General features: G+C 32.9%; 1 protein-coding gene across 12 annotated transcripts in view; it reads left to right on the top strand.

Moving 5' to 3' along the window:
- Positions 1-15,429, top strand: part of LOC106873723 (nephrin) — a 722,597-nt gene that overhangs the window by 474,123 nt on the left and 233,045 nt on the right. The window contains exon 3 of one of the 12 annotated variants that reach the window (XM_089352169.1): positions 3,182-3,228. The exons of the other annotated variants lie outside the window; for them this stretch is intronic. The gene's annotated coding sequence lies outside the window, so the exon portion shown is untranslated. The remainder of the gene's footprint in view (positions 1-3,181; positions 3,229-15,429) is intronic. 12 annotated transcript variants of the gene reach the window in all.

The raw sequence follows: 15,429 nt of genomic DNA, 5'->3' as shown, positions 1-15,429 counted from the left end.
ACACCATATGTCCAGGCATACAATGTAGTGGTTAAGAGCGTGGGCTACTAACCCCAAGATTCCGAGTTCAATTCCAGGCAGTGACCTGCATAATAATAATTAATAATAATAACATCGAAAAATAGCTTAGAAATAAGAAACCAGGTTCGAAATTTCACCAAGACATCTGATGAAGGCTGGGGGGTATATCAGCCAAAATTTTGTGTTAACAACAAACAAGATGAGGACAAATATCCGTCAAATGTAAATAATGTAAATAATGTACATAATTCCTCATCTCTTAAATATAGAACCGAAATAGTATATATCTTATGGTATTTCATTTAAATATGTCTGTATTGAAAGATCATCATTTTGGATCAGATTTTGGTTTGTCCTAAGTAGAAACAAATTATATTTCTATACAGCCCTTCTGTCTAACACAGAACACTTGGGAAATGGCCATGATTTTGGTCAATATGCAGCAGAAAGAGTAGGTAGAAATTGCATATGTGTACCCGATATAAACTATGGTTGCACATGGAATGCTGTGGGATTACAGGCTGACAGGGGGCTTTGTGTGTAATAGAAGCAACAATAGCACTCATGAAATGAATTGGTCCCAGTATTCTGAAGGCATAGGAGCCAGAGTAAGAATGGGATGAAAAAAATTTAGAGAATTATTACCTCTGCTGATAACAGAGACTCGTTCTCTTAGTTTAGGGCAGAATGTACAACTGCTGTGTACCAAGTGCAATATTGCAGGGTAGTGAAACAGGACTTTGCAGTGGATGTCCAAAAGCTGGAAACAAATGCAGCTAGCATGCTCTGCTGTATGTGTAATGAAAGTGTGAATGAATTACAGCGAACAAATCACTTGAGAGATAAAGACAATCAGCTGTAGTTTGCAAAAGTGGATCCTGAAATGCTGTAGGATTTTCAGATGCTGTCCTAAATTTAGAATGCTTGAAAGCAATAAATTATTTTTTATACAATATCTTTAAATGCAGAAAGAAAATGAACTCAAAACCCAACTTGGAACATGACTCTTGTAACCTAAGCATTCTTTCTTTGTTTTAAACTTTTCAGAAGACTCGTACCATTTCTTTCAAAGTATAGGATTCTCAGGATGTTAGACTAGCATTGCATTCACTTTAACATCATTAATTACATTGCCCCCTACAAGTGTTCATCAGCACTAAGCTATTTTATGCTCTGATGGAATTTTCTCTCCAACTAATACGTTCTTCCTGGCATCTTTTAAAATAAGCCAGTCAGATTACCATTTAAAATGTATGAAGCAGTTTTAGTCCCTTCTTCAATGATGTCAGCACAAGTTTGAATAAAATTTGCTGCAGCTCTTTCACCTGCAATAACTATTCCTTTGGTCAGTTAAAGGTTATGCAAAGCCACCGTTTTCATGAACTTTCAAATCTTTCTTTGCTTGTTAGAAATTCTGAAGATCTAAGTATTTCTTATATTCTGCATATAAACTTTATAGCCTTACTCTAAAATTATAACAAAACTCACTGGAGCATATTGCTATGTTCTTCAGCAATTTATACTTTTAATGAACTCTCCAGTTTTACTATATATATGCCTTGTGGGTTTTTAAATTCTTTTTTGTATATAATTGGTGCTTTCATATTTCCTATGTTACACAAATTTTTTTTTCCTGGTTTTATTATAAACTGAAGACACAGTTGATTTGCTCTTGTTTAAAGCCCTGTTTATTGAAAATTGAGATTAGCTGTTTCTGAATGGTTTATAATATCCATCTTTAATTCTATTGTATATTAATTTTATGTGGCTTACACTTCTTTAAGCTAGTACACTTCTTTCCATTAGTATCATCATTTTTACATTTTATGCTCATTTTTCTTTAGTCAATATAGGTAATAGGTCTTGTATACTTAAAAGCCTTCAGATGCTGCTTTTGTATAATAGTACTATATAATAGCACTGTGTAATAATGTGCAATAATGTTCTTTTACAAACATAAATGACTGGAAAATCATATATGGGAATATTATATACACCCTTAGATTTCAATCTACAGAAAGAACATTCTGCACATGCTGATGACTTTCTCTTTAAATGAATAAAATAATTATACCCCTACTTTTTTTTATGTATTGTAATATTCTACAACAGTGTTCCATTAAAAATTAAGTGAAGTTGAAGAATTTCTAGATGCAATGAAGTTCACTAATAAATGTTCAGATGTCCAAATTAGGGCATTAGTTTATCTGGCCTCAAATGTGGAAGTGTACAAAAGCCAAACAGATGCAGTGTGTGTGTGTGTGTGTGTGTGTGTGTGTGTGTGTACTGTAGTCATGTTCATAGTCACTAGAAATAGCTGTTTTCATTCTAGTATATTATATGTAATCATTTTCTCCTGTCACTTGTACTTCAAAAATGATGCTCTTTTTCTTCCTCACTTGATGCAGATCCTTTCTATTTTGGGTTCATATTACCTTAACTATGTCTCTATGGCATGACATTGTATTTGAAAGATAAATAAAAGAGAAAAATCTTTTATTTAACCTTTGTAGTTCATATGGTTAATCTTCTCTGAAAGTAACATGAAGAATTGTATTTTCCTGACTTTTTCTTACATTTTATTACTGTATGCCATTTCTAACAAAATTCTGATTTACATTTGAGATGTTCAAAGGATATCTCTGCTGAGTTTGCGTAATATATTTCATATATCAGATTTTCCGATATCCACTTCATGTGATTTTATGTTAGGAAGTGGCTTTAAAGTGTCACTGAAAGTATTGAAATAATATTTAAAATTCAAACAATAATAATGTTATATTGGAAAAGTAGTAATGATAATAATTATCATCAAATAAAAGCTATTTTCAGTAGACTATCTCTTAAGTAAGTAAATCCTGTTTGTTGTAAGATACTGAATTTCTCAAGTGTTACTATAGATATGTAGTCACGAAACTGTCATCTCATTAAGATAAATTTCACACTTAATGTCATAACACTTTTTCTGGTTTCATACACTTGTAACTTAAATACTGCCTGTTATTAGCAAGAAAATGTCTGATATAGTTTCAACCAACAACCAGTAAAATTGCTCAACTAATTCTCTTAAATTTTTGTGTATCGTTCCTTATGATTTATATTTATTTATTTCTTGAATCAGCATGTATTAAATTATATATTTTTTTTCTGTTTGTTTCAGGTAAGCCTGCAATATTTCCTCCCTCCTTGAAATACAATTGTAATGAGGTATGTTGATTGAGACAGTTTAAATGTGCTATTGTTTTCTTCACAGGTTTCCTTTATAGACTTCTGCATTTTTACCTTTAATTTTTCTTTCAAAGTGAAATTTTTAGCATTGTACGCAGAATTGTTCTAACATAATGAAAAGTGAACGAATCAACTATCTTCGTGCTAACTGATTCCATTCTTTCCTTGAATAAAGATCAACACACTATTGTTTCAGTAATGAATGATATAAAATTACCATTATTAGAATCTTTTAATCTCTCACTTGTTTAGTGCACCAGCTATAGCAGCAATATTAGCTGCAATAATATCCATTGTTATTTTGCTACCCTCCTTAAGCACATATACTTTAGTGATTAATATACATTTTAGTTCATTTTCACTTAGATTTATGTTGTATTTATGTTTCATATACTCAGGAATATTTAAACATTTTTTTAAAAATTTCTTTTCTCTCAAGGAGTATATATTTAAAGTGAATCTCTCTGAATACATAAGATAATCCAGGCAATTGAAAAATAGCAACATCTTACAAAATAGAAGTGAAATTATATTTGAGAAATAAACAATAAGTTTCTGCTTGTAGATAACTTTTCATGGATGATAAATACATATTTGGAATGTGTAATTAAGGAATTACAATTAAACTGGATAGCATTGAAATATTTAGTTTATTCTGATTGATTTAAATAATCTTAAATTAATTCAATAGTAGTGCCACCCCAGATATTATGAGCAAAGGCACTTCTAAAAGAATATTAGTTTGTTACACATTTGTCTTAAGACTTCTGTATGAATTTTATTTTAGAGTCAGAAATATGATGCAAACCTGTGTGAAGTTTTCTTGCACTAAAATTGGGTTATAAGTGGAAGAGCAAACAAGAAAAAATGTGGTTTACTATAATCATGGCACTCCGTTGGTTATGACAACAAGGGTTCCAGTTGATCCGATCAACGGAACAGCCTGCTCGTGAAATTAATGTGCAAGTAGTTGAGTACTCCACAGGCATGTGTACCCTTAACATAGTTCTCAGGGAGATTCAGTGTGACACAGAGTGTGGCAAGGCTAGCCATTTTAAGTAAAGGTACAGCAGAAACCGGAAGAAAGAACAAGAGAAAGTTGTGGTGAATGAGTACAGCAGGGTTCGCCATCATCCCCTGCCAGAGCCTCATGGAGCTTTAGGTGTTTTTGCTCAATAAACACAATGCCTGGTCTGGGAATGGAAACCACGATCCTATAATCACAAGTTCACCTGCCCTAATCACTGGGCCATTGTGCCTCCACACTATAATAACTAATGGTTATGTAGTGGATAATATTTGAAATGTTTGCTAAAAGAAAGGAAAAGCAAACATGGCACTGGACTTTACTAACATGTAAATTTTTGCAAAAAATCATTTTTCTAAGGTTGGATTATATTTTACTTTTTTGCATTAGATGCACACTGTCATGTGACTTCAGGGAGGTTTGCCATGTCTATATGGGATAAAAAGAAAATAAGAATAAAGGTGTAGTATGAAAAGGACTTCCAACCCAAAAGGTTCCAAAAAAGCCATTTTCATCTGGCAGTATATGATGGTGTTATCACATAAGCCAGCTTTGCTAGTGGAGGATGCTATGGCATTAAAACATGGAGGACAAATAATGAAGGTTGGGAAGACTTACAAATCAAAGGAAGTATGTCTGTAAGATTAGCAAAAAGTGATAAAATGTAGCTAATTGTAAGACCATCAGAGTAAATGAAATCTAAATGACAGTTAAATGTAAATTCTAGGTGAACTGGAAGTGTTTTAGAATAAATTATTTGAAAGACATTGATTGTAGAGCTGTTGGCGTTGTTTTATTGAATATAATTCAATACATACTTGAGCAGATACAGAGATGCTAAGTAGAGTCATTAAGAGAATATCACCTCATGACAGACATGTAAAAGTTATTCATAGCAATGGAAAAGAATAGTTGTCAAAGTTTGCTTGGTATATATATATATGGGCATTGCCTCAGTCACAGAATTCCACATTCCTGAAAGTCTTATTACATAGAATTCTGTTACACAAGACATATTTTACCATTGATTTCCATGTTTTAAAATGAGATGTGTTTCTACTGGTTTTTGTGTGTGTGTGTGTGGTGGAGGTATATTGCACCCACTTTCAATCATGAACATGAAAGTATGAATTTTTCAGTATACAGATTATATGTAAAGACGTTTGAAGAGAAATATACTAAGGAATATAGTGCTATTGTTTGATAGTATTCTCCACAAATGAGATACTGCTATGTGATAGGTAACACTAGTACTATCGAAGTTTTTGGTAAGGAAGGGGTACTATCTTCTATTTTGTAGTTCATCATGATTTGCTGCAAAGAGGTGGGGAAAAATCTTATCTTATATAAGTTAGCACTGGATGTTAATTAGTGTAAAAGTGAGTATGGATGAGAAAGGGACAGAGAGAGAGAGAGAGAGAGAGAGAGAGAGAGATTGAGAAAGGTTGTGACTTCATTAAAAGAGATCATGTGATCAGCGTTTGAGAATGGAAGTTTGGTGATCAAGATATTGGGATGAATGATTCATAGAAGGAAATCTGATTTTTAAAGGAAAGAAGAGAAAAAAGAAATGCTTTCTTGATTTCACATGAGCTGAAGGTTAAGCAGTATAAATATAAAATTCAACAAAGTGAAATCTTTAATTGTTTAGATTTAAAAATAAATGTTGTAGATAGACACTCTGGGTTACCTCAGGCAAATTTGTTCCATCATTAGCTTACAAGATTAAGAAGCAGAACCAAAAGCATAAAAGAATTGAATATGGATGGAAATGACAGAAGGCTTGTGTGTGTTTGCGAGAAAAAGAGGTAAACTGTTGGTATTCTGTCTGAATGCAGAATACTTGATTGGAAAGATTTGTGTTAAAAGGCATAACAATCCCTTGGTATTAACAATATCTTTAGGAAAGGAAAACAGATTGGAAACAAATTGTGTGGTTAAAAAAAAAGGAATAAAAAAACTATAGCAGACAATAAACAAAAGAAATTCTGGTAAAGATTCTTTTATTTGTTTCAGTCAATTGACTGTAGCCATGCTGGAGCACTGCCTTTAATCAAATAAATCAACCCCAGAACTTATTTTTTGTAAGCCTAGTACTTATTCTATCGCTAAGTTATGGAGACATAAACACACCAGCATCGTCAAGCGAAGCTGGGGGGACAAACACACACACACACACACACACATACACACACACACATATATATATATATATATATATATATATATATATACACACACACATGATAAGCTTCTTTCAGTTTCCATCTACCAAATCCACTCACAAGGCTTTGGTCAACCCGAGGCTTTAGTAGAAGACACTTGCCCAAGGTGCCGCGCAGTGGGACTGAACCCAGAACCATGTGGTTAGTAAGCAAGCTACTTACTGCACAGCTGCCAACATAACATGGCAGTCCTGGGTTAGGACAAATGTTGCTGTAATTTAGCCCCAGGAGACATCATCTCCAGCTGGCTATATGCCACGATCTGTGTCCTTATATTTTTTTCGAACTGGGGAACCTAGCACCCCGACTCAGCTCAATACAATATCTATGTATCGCGATTTCCAAAGTACTGTTGCTGAATATCTCTCGTTGTGAGATTTACAAATAGTAATTTTCTAAAAGAAATTGTTCGAATAAAGTTGCTGTTTATGTATACAAGTATAGAGTACTGAACTGTTTGAAAGTTAAACAATTATTAGAAAAGTACTGTTTGTATCAAAATAAATAAGGCTGGATTTCTCTTCCTATAATGGTCAGTAAACTTGGTAGCATGGCATTTTGACCTATGGTTGGTTAGTATGAAATATAAATAATGCACTATACTGCACATTTATCATAGAATACCTACAAAATCCATGAGTATAGTCTATTCATTCCGACAAAAGAATGGAAAAAAAAAAAGTACATGAAAGACTGAGTACAACTTATTTTTGTCATGTAACTTCTTGGTTCATACCTCACAAACAAAGCAGATATTCCAGAGACCATTGTAAAGCAAAGGATGAAAGCATGCCTACAGAGAGATATAACCATCCTCTTAGATAACTAGTTCTTTACATACAATGATTTTAAAATAGAATTAAGGTCTAAAAGATATAAATGTCAAAATTTTGGCAGATTCAGAAGCAATTGGCACACTTTGCTTTTATAATAATAAATTGGTACAAGATTACTGACCTATATGTTTAGATGTTTGGAAAACATCTGGCAATCTCAAGGTTTCAGAAATATAAGTCTTCCTTTCTGATACATCCTTTATAGAACATTGACCATATGCTAATTCAACTCCAATTTTATACATACACACACAAACATGTGTGTGTTTACTTGTTTTCAGCATATGTAATCAGAAACCTGCTCATCATAACTTCTCTTGTATGTATTTTTTGGATGATTGTTTGGCAAGTGGTTGGTACAGGCAGAGAATAACAATAATACTAATAATAATGATCATTCATCTTGATACTCATGTCCCACCTATATTTGTAATAATAGCAGTAATAACGCATGAAGAATAATACAGATAACATTAGGAAGAAAGGTTTGGGGCAGTAGTACCAGGTTGAGTAAAGTTATATACAAATATTCCACAACCTTAAAAAATATCCATTACCATCAAATGAAATAAGAAACAAAAAAAAAACGCTTTAACATCAGATGTGATAATAAAGAAAAAACAGGCATAAATATGTTTGTGGGTATCTGTAACTTATTTTTGCATAAAGTTGTGTGGGTTTTTTAAAATTTTTGTTTGTTTATTTCATTGCTCTTTAGTTTGTGAATGTATTGCTAACATCTGCACTGTTGGCTGACTACCACACAAAAAGTAAATGCACTAATGGAGTGCAAATGAAACCAACTCTACAGTAACTCAACTTGTAACAAATAGTAAAAGAAAAAAAGGTGCTTGAAGCATTTTTTTAAATTTGATGCTTTAGATAGGACTAAAATTGAAGTATAAAAACTACAACTTTAAGAAATAATCTAAATAAAGGGTCAGATTTTATTCTTCACGAAATGTGTGAACAAACAAGATACAGAGAAAAGAACATGACCATATTAGATGAATATCTTAAGTACATTCTGCCTTAGAATACGACTACATTTTATACTTATATATTGAGTAAATAATCCTGTTTTCTTAGTAACTTTGCCTCTAACATCCTAGTTAATTTAACAAGATTTATCTTAAAGGTGTCAGACGTAAAAGTAGAAGAAATATATATAAAGAAATACAAACAACAAACGAGAAAGAAGGAAACAAAACAAAATGAGTTGAGCATTTAAATTATGATTACTATAAGCATAAATCAGGAAGACAGATTGAATAAATGCAAAATAGACAAACAAATAACTAATAAAATTTGAACTATCATAACAAGAAAAGCAAACAACTACGTACGAAAAATATAAACAATTAAATATGAGAAAAATTTAATGGCAGACAGATCTAAAGTTGAAATTTGTGCTTATGGCAATATTATAAAGGTGGAAATAGTTAAAGAATTAAAATCAATAACTCTTTCAATAGATGAATGAAAGACCTTTTTGAAGTTTAAAAAAAAGTAATGATAAAATAACAACAAAACGAAAATGAAACTATTATCTGGATAAAATAGTTATTTGTCAGAATTGGTAGAATGGTGGACAAGGTAGCGTAATTTAGCTGTCAAACTTTATATTCTGATGTTAACTGTCCCTTTCAACAGAATAAGTACTAGTTGCTTACTGGGGCCAATCTTTTCAACAATACTATTTGAAGACGCTCCACTGATGTTAGAAAATCAGTATTGTCAGGATCCAGTAAATAATTCATGGAATGTCAACTACTGTGGAAATGTGAAAAGAGTTCCTGGTCAAAATATTTGGTATTGGAACAGTTTAAGGTTTAAACAATGTGTAAAATCACTGAAGAACAATAAAATTCAGAGCTCTCAACTGTTAATGACAACAGCAAAGATACACAAATGTAAAAGAAAATAAAAATTAAATGCTGCAAAGATATCAGTTAACAGAAAAGATTAAAATAGTCATTTCTTGAAGTATCGAGAAATAAGATTGCATATTCCACATGAGCATTAACTGTGTAAATTAAGATGGACTGACTCTTGATAGGGAAATAGACTAGTTTAGTGAAGTTGGTTTACAGGAAGATTGCCAGTGTGTGTTATAACAAACCATAATCTTCTCTGAAATAAGTTGTAAATTACAACAAAATTATTCTAACATGTGCAGGCCATCATTCATACATGTGCACACAAGATCTGCAAGAATATGTGTACAGTGAGTCTGAAACAAGGCTGCTTGTTCTGATTAGTAATTTGTAATTACTCCCATCCTTGTTAATGCTTTTGCTAATACGGCGTTAGGAAGGGCATCCAGCTGTAGAAACTCTGCCAAATTAAATTGGAGCCTGGTGTTGCCATCCGGTTTCACCAGTCCTCAGTCAAATCGTCCAACCCATGCTAGCATGGAAAGCAGACGTTAAACGATGATGATGATGATGATGATATATATATATATATATATATATATATATATATATATAAAAGCAACCACTACACTCTCAGAGTGGTTGGCGTTAGGAAGGGCATCCAGCTGTACAAACTCAGCCAGATCAGATTGGAGCCTGGTGCAGCCATCTGGTTCACCAGTCCTCATTCAAATCGTCCAACCCATGCTAGCATGGAAAGAGGACGTTAAACGATGATGATGATTATATATATATATATATATATATATATACACACATACATAGTCTATTATAACATTAAGATTTATCACTTCAAGATTAGGCCATTTTTAATTGTGCATTTTTAATAAGTTTTAATTAATACCCGAGTATTAATTACAGGAAAAAGATATTGTCTTAGTCTGTAGAGGCACAAAGCCAGAGATGGGTTTATTCAGTTGCATCGACCTCTTTACTTTTATTGAAGCAGCTAGATAACTTGTACTAATTGCAGGCACTGAGAATTTTTATTATGGCTTAGAAAGAGAATATTATTTTCTTTTTCCTCTGCATCAAGTGAAATAGAATTGCCCATAACATTTTTTTTTGTATTGTCTTCAATTAGAGTTACATGGTTGCATATTGCTGTACAGTTTTCAATTTCAAGCATGTGGCTTCTTTTCTCTGAAGGCAATCACAACTTTCCATTGACACAAATTTGTTCTTTAACCTCTACTGCTCCTTTTCCACAAAAGAAGACTAAAGATTAATTTCTACACAATCCAGAAATTAAATTGTTCAAAAAAAAAAAGAAAAAAGGAACTTTCAATAGCCATAGAAGAGATCAGCTGTTTTGTTTTTCTGTCCTAAAGTTGTTGGATAGATAGATTGGCTCAAATATTAAGAGTTAATAGTCCTGTTTTAACGGAAATGGCATAGTAAATACCTTTTGTTGATTGTCTTTTAACCAATGTCTTTCCTGAGAATTTGGTGTATTGTTTATTGTTTACTGTCTTTTCTTGTCATTGGAGAAAATATTTCAATTTTATATTTTGAACATGAAAAATGAAAATTCAGGGGAAATAAATTTATGATTTGTGGTGTTTGTGATGCTTGTAGCACCATAAATTTGTGTTTAAATCATTTTTGTTATAACTGAATTTGTGTATTGTTGCCAATTTGATTCTAAACACCCTGAACTAAGGAAGTCATTACAACTGGTAAAAATAGCGACCAAATATCATTAAGATCTCACTTTACTCTCCTAAAAGAGTAAGGACTACACACTGGATATTTCTTTATATGATTAAAAAAGTCTATGAGAGCCAGAGAGCCCTTTGGTCATATGTTTCCTTGATCAGAGCTGGTCTGGAGTTAAACAACTTACTAAACATCTGTTAATAGGCCAAAAAAAAAAATGATATTTTATTAGATTTTCATGAGTCATTTAAATGATATATTATGTATGCTATGACGAGTGAAATTCACCTCTGGGATTATCATTTTATTACAGAAAATTTCTCCATTAAAAGAAAAATACTTTTTTTTTAATTAAACTACTGGCAAATCAACTTGTTATTTGATGTTTTAATATTACAACATTTAGGTGAAGATGAAACAATCTTCTTAGATAAAGTTTGTAGTTAAAAATGTTTGGTGTTGGATTGGCTTGAAGTTTCCAGAATTTTTTTTTTCTTCTTCAAAAGAGCTGTTGAAAAATATTGCTTTCTACAGAATAAACCTAATCATATAACGAGCAGAACAGTTGCTGCGTAGAGATAAAAATCAGAAACCACTTGGTCAAGGAATTTTTACTGACATCTAGCTTGCCTTATGTTGTTTTTTTTTTTGTTTTAAGTTACCTTAATTTTATTTATAGGCTAATTTTCAGAGATGTCCTGCACTTGGGTATACTAAATTTAAACTTCAGCTGCTAATTGAGAGAAAGTTAGCTTTTATTTCTAACCAGATGCCAATTTTCTATCTTCAGAACCATGATTACACATTAGGTTTTTAAATTGTCAGTAAACAAAATGACTTAGAATCAGTTTTACATGTCTTCAAACCAACAGCATATCACTTGGTGATAAGTCTTCCATTTTCTACTTCTTTATTCTATTTAATTTGATAGCAGTTGTCAGCATAATCTAATTGGTTAAAAGTTTCAGTTTTTGAGTGGCTAAAATGGGCTCTGTTCCAATTTAACACTGAATGTTCGACATTCTTGCTTGATTAGTGTTTACTTTGCAAATTGAAGCCAAAGTGTGATAGAGACATGCTAATGAGTATATGGTTCAAACTCAAGGACAAGAAATTATAGCTTTTCTGCCTATAAATAACAAGATAATTCTGGAACTATCTTTTGATATCTGTATAAGAAAATTTCAGCCTGTAAAACTGAAATATTCCAATTTTCAAACTAGTGTCATGCTATGCTTAAAACATTGCTGCTTTATAGCAGGTCAATAAGATATTTCCGTATCCTAGCATTTTTTTTTTTTCAATGCATGTATATTTCTATGTATAGCATATATATAAATGTGCATGTATACATGTGTCTATATGTTATAAAAACATTTCATTACTGAATAAGTAATGTCTTCATACAGAAAAACAGAGAATAGAGAACTGTTACTTTATACTTTTGATTCTTGAAATTTTCAGGAATTCTTATCTAATGAATGTTGACGGGAACATTTTGGAATGGATTGTTTCTAAATTAGAATATGAATATATTTATTGTATCCTATGGATCTGGTTAGAAATTTGAGAATATTCCCCAATTTTCAAAATTTAGCAATTTTCAACATTTTTCTGTCCACGTCATAACACTACAGGGTGCGGTGAATAAATTGTCGTCTTAATTATACAAAAATGAAAATAACGCGGACATCTCATTTTTACCAAAATTACATAAAAATACCTTGAAATACTCAAGAGTAAATTTATTCAATAAAATCACCATTGGCTTCAACTATGGCCTCCAGACGACTTCAGAATCTCCCGCAACTCTTCCGGATGGTCTCTGCCATAATTCTTGCCTTCAGGTCATCTTTTGTGTTAGGAGTTTTGTTGGTCTCTCACTCAACTGCACCCCACACATAATGCAGAGTCTTGTTGCCAGACACAGGGTCTTCTAGCAGCCACCCTCTTGACCCAGGGCAACACTACCTCCTGCAGGCACTTGATGTAGGACTCTATGTTGAATCTGAGGCCGTATGGGAAGATGGAGGCATAACGTCGCCACCACTAGTGATCACTCCAAACACCATGATGTTGACTGGATGTTTGATTTTTATCACTCTCAGTACATGTTTTGGGGACACAGCAAGCCAATGGTTGTTCTGTGTGTTCACCATCTGATCCTGCCAGAATTTTTTCTTGTCTGAGAAAAGCCAAAGCATGTCTGCTTGGAGGGGATGCTTGAGTTGGTTCAAAAGCATTGTAACATGGTCTTTCCACCTGTCTTTGATGGCTTGGAATAAAAATTTGGCCCTTTCTCATCTTGTATGAGGAATAACAAATGTATTCATGTACTACCTGCCTGATAAGAAAATCAGGTACTCCCATGTCCCTGGCAATGGATCTGATTGACTTGGAGAGAATGTTGTCACTCATGACTTGGATTTCACTAACAAATTCGATTCTTTTCTTATCAGAATGTCCAGAGTGAGTTTTCCAAGCTGCCATACCTTCGCAATCACCATTAGACTCCTCCAACTCTTTCGGAATTTACTGCGCTGTCCTCTGATTGACACCCAAACACTCTGAAATGTTCATATTGGAGCTTCTGGCATGAATGCCTATCACTACAACATGTCATTTCCAAATTTCTGGCAGAGAGAATTGCGTCATGGTGCTGTTTTTCTCACAGACCAACTGACCCTACTATATATACCGTGTAGTCGAGAAAATCAAAAACAAGCAAAGTGCATGCACGAAATTAGAAGTATAAAATGGCAACAATTTACCCATTGCACCCTGTACATTGATTATGGACTTAAGCATTGCTGCAAATCATTAACTTTTTAAAGGTTTTAGGCATAAATGTAACTTTCAGGGGTTAGCTTTGCTCTCATATCGTTTTGAGCTCAGTCATATTGCATGGCACTTGAGCAAGTGTTTTATACTGTAAGCCCTTGGCCAACCAAATGAATTGGACAGATGAGAACTAGATGGAAACTGGTCCTCTGTGGATCACATCCCTACTTCTCAACATAGTCACCATTTTTCTCAATAGCAACGTTCCATTTCTGAATGAGAGCATGTATCCCTGCCCCGTAAAATTCTGTTGACTGTTCTCTGAGCCACCTCTTCACTACAGTTTTCACTTCTTCATCACTGGAATAATTTAGCACCTTCAGACTATCATCTCTTCAGCCCCATGAAAGAGGGTTGGAGAGGCAAACATTATTCCAGTGACGAGGAAGTGAAAACTGTAGTGAAGAAGTGGCTCAGATAACAGTCAACAGAATTTTACAGGTCATGGATACATGCTCTCATTCAAAGATTGAACGTTGCTACTGAGAGAAATGGTAACTATGTTGAGAAGTAGGAATATGTTCCACAGAGGACCAGCTTCATTCTAATGCATGATACATGTTACTGCGTCGGTAATTATACCTGTCCTAAACAAAATGGCAATACTTCTTGACTCACCCTTGTACAATAAAATAAAATGACTGTAACAAGTCTTGCTATGAACAATAAATCTTGTGAACATATTTTCCGATGACCATTCTCTGCATTATCTATAGTTGTTTACTGGTTGTTAAATAAAATTACATCTGATTCTGCTTCATTTTGTTCTCTCAGAAAAATAGTGTTTGAATAGTTATTACCTGCTTATGAAAAGTTATTATATGTTATAATTTAATATAATTACATTGGATAACATTGTGATTCTAGCTTTCATAGCTATCTTGTTAAATACAATATAATACTCCAGTGCATTGGAGTAGCTTACACTTCAGTTGCTTCAGTAAAAATCATCAATAAATTGTAGTAAATTTGTTCAGATAATTATTCTTAGTAATACGCGACCTTGTATAAGTGTGGTTTTTTGTTTGTATTTCATATGAATGCCATGACTTTTAATATATAGAATCATATTTTCTATACATTTTTTTTTTTTTTTAATAAGAAACCTTGTGGTTTGAAAATTTCTAGGTAAAGTACAACCAGGAGGTGAAGTCATAGAGCTGAATTTCTCCCCTCCTTCCACCTCAAGAAACAAAAATAATAACGAAAATAAAATGGAAACAAATATCCTGAAAGCATTGAGTTAAAATCAGTAATAGCTAAGTAAGTTCAATATTTTTAAAGCTACACTTAATAAAAGAAGTTGATGGAAGAGACCAGCAGTTAGAACCTCTTTGTTAAATAAACCGATTAAATTGTCAATATCATACATTGTCTGGCTTCACTTGACATAAGATAATGTAATGGCTGCTGGATTGCTTCTTGACAATATAATGTTAATCTTGAGTTAATAATTGATTTAATGTATGTCCATATTGCTATAGGTTTTGAACACCTGCAACAAGGTAGCCTCGAAATAGTCAATCGACCTGCTAGAAATAGCAGCCAAATCTCATTCTAAAATAGGAAAAAGTGTGCATTGAATGCTGTAATTCCTGGTAAACAAGGTGTTCGTGATTGGAATAGCTTCAAATTATGAGGCCTGCTTGAACAGG

This window comes from Octopus bimaculoides, chromosome 5 (genome assembly GCF_046866305.1).
Source record: "Octopus bimaculoides isolate indiv1 chromosome 5, ASM4686630v1, whole genome shotgun sequence".
NCBI lineage: Eukaryota > Metazoa > Mollusca > Cephalopoda > Octopoda > Octopodidae > Octopus > Octopus bimaculoides.
The sequence above is the reverse complement of the archived record's forward strand: the minus strand, read 5'-3'. Positions and strand labels throughout refer to the sequence as shown.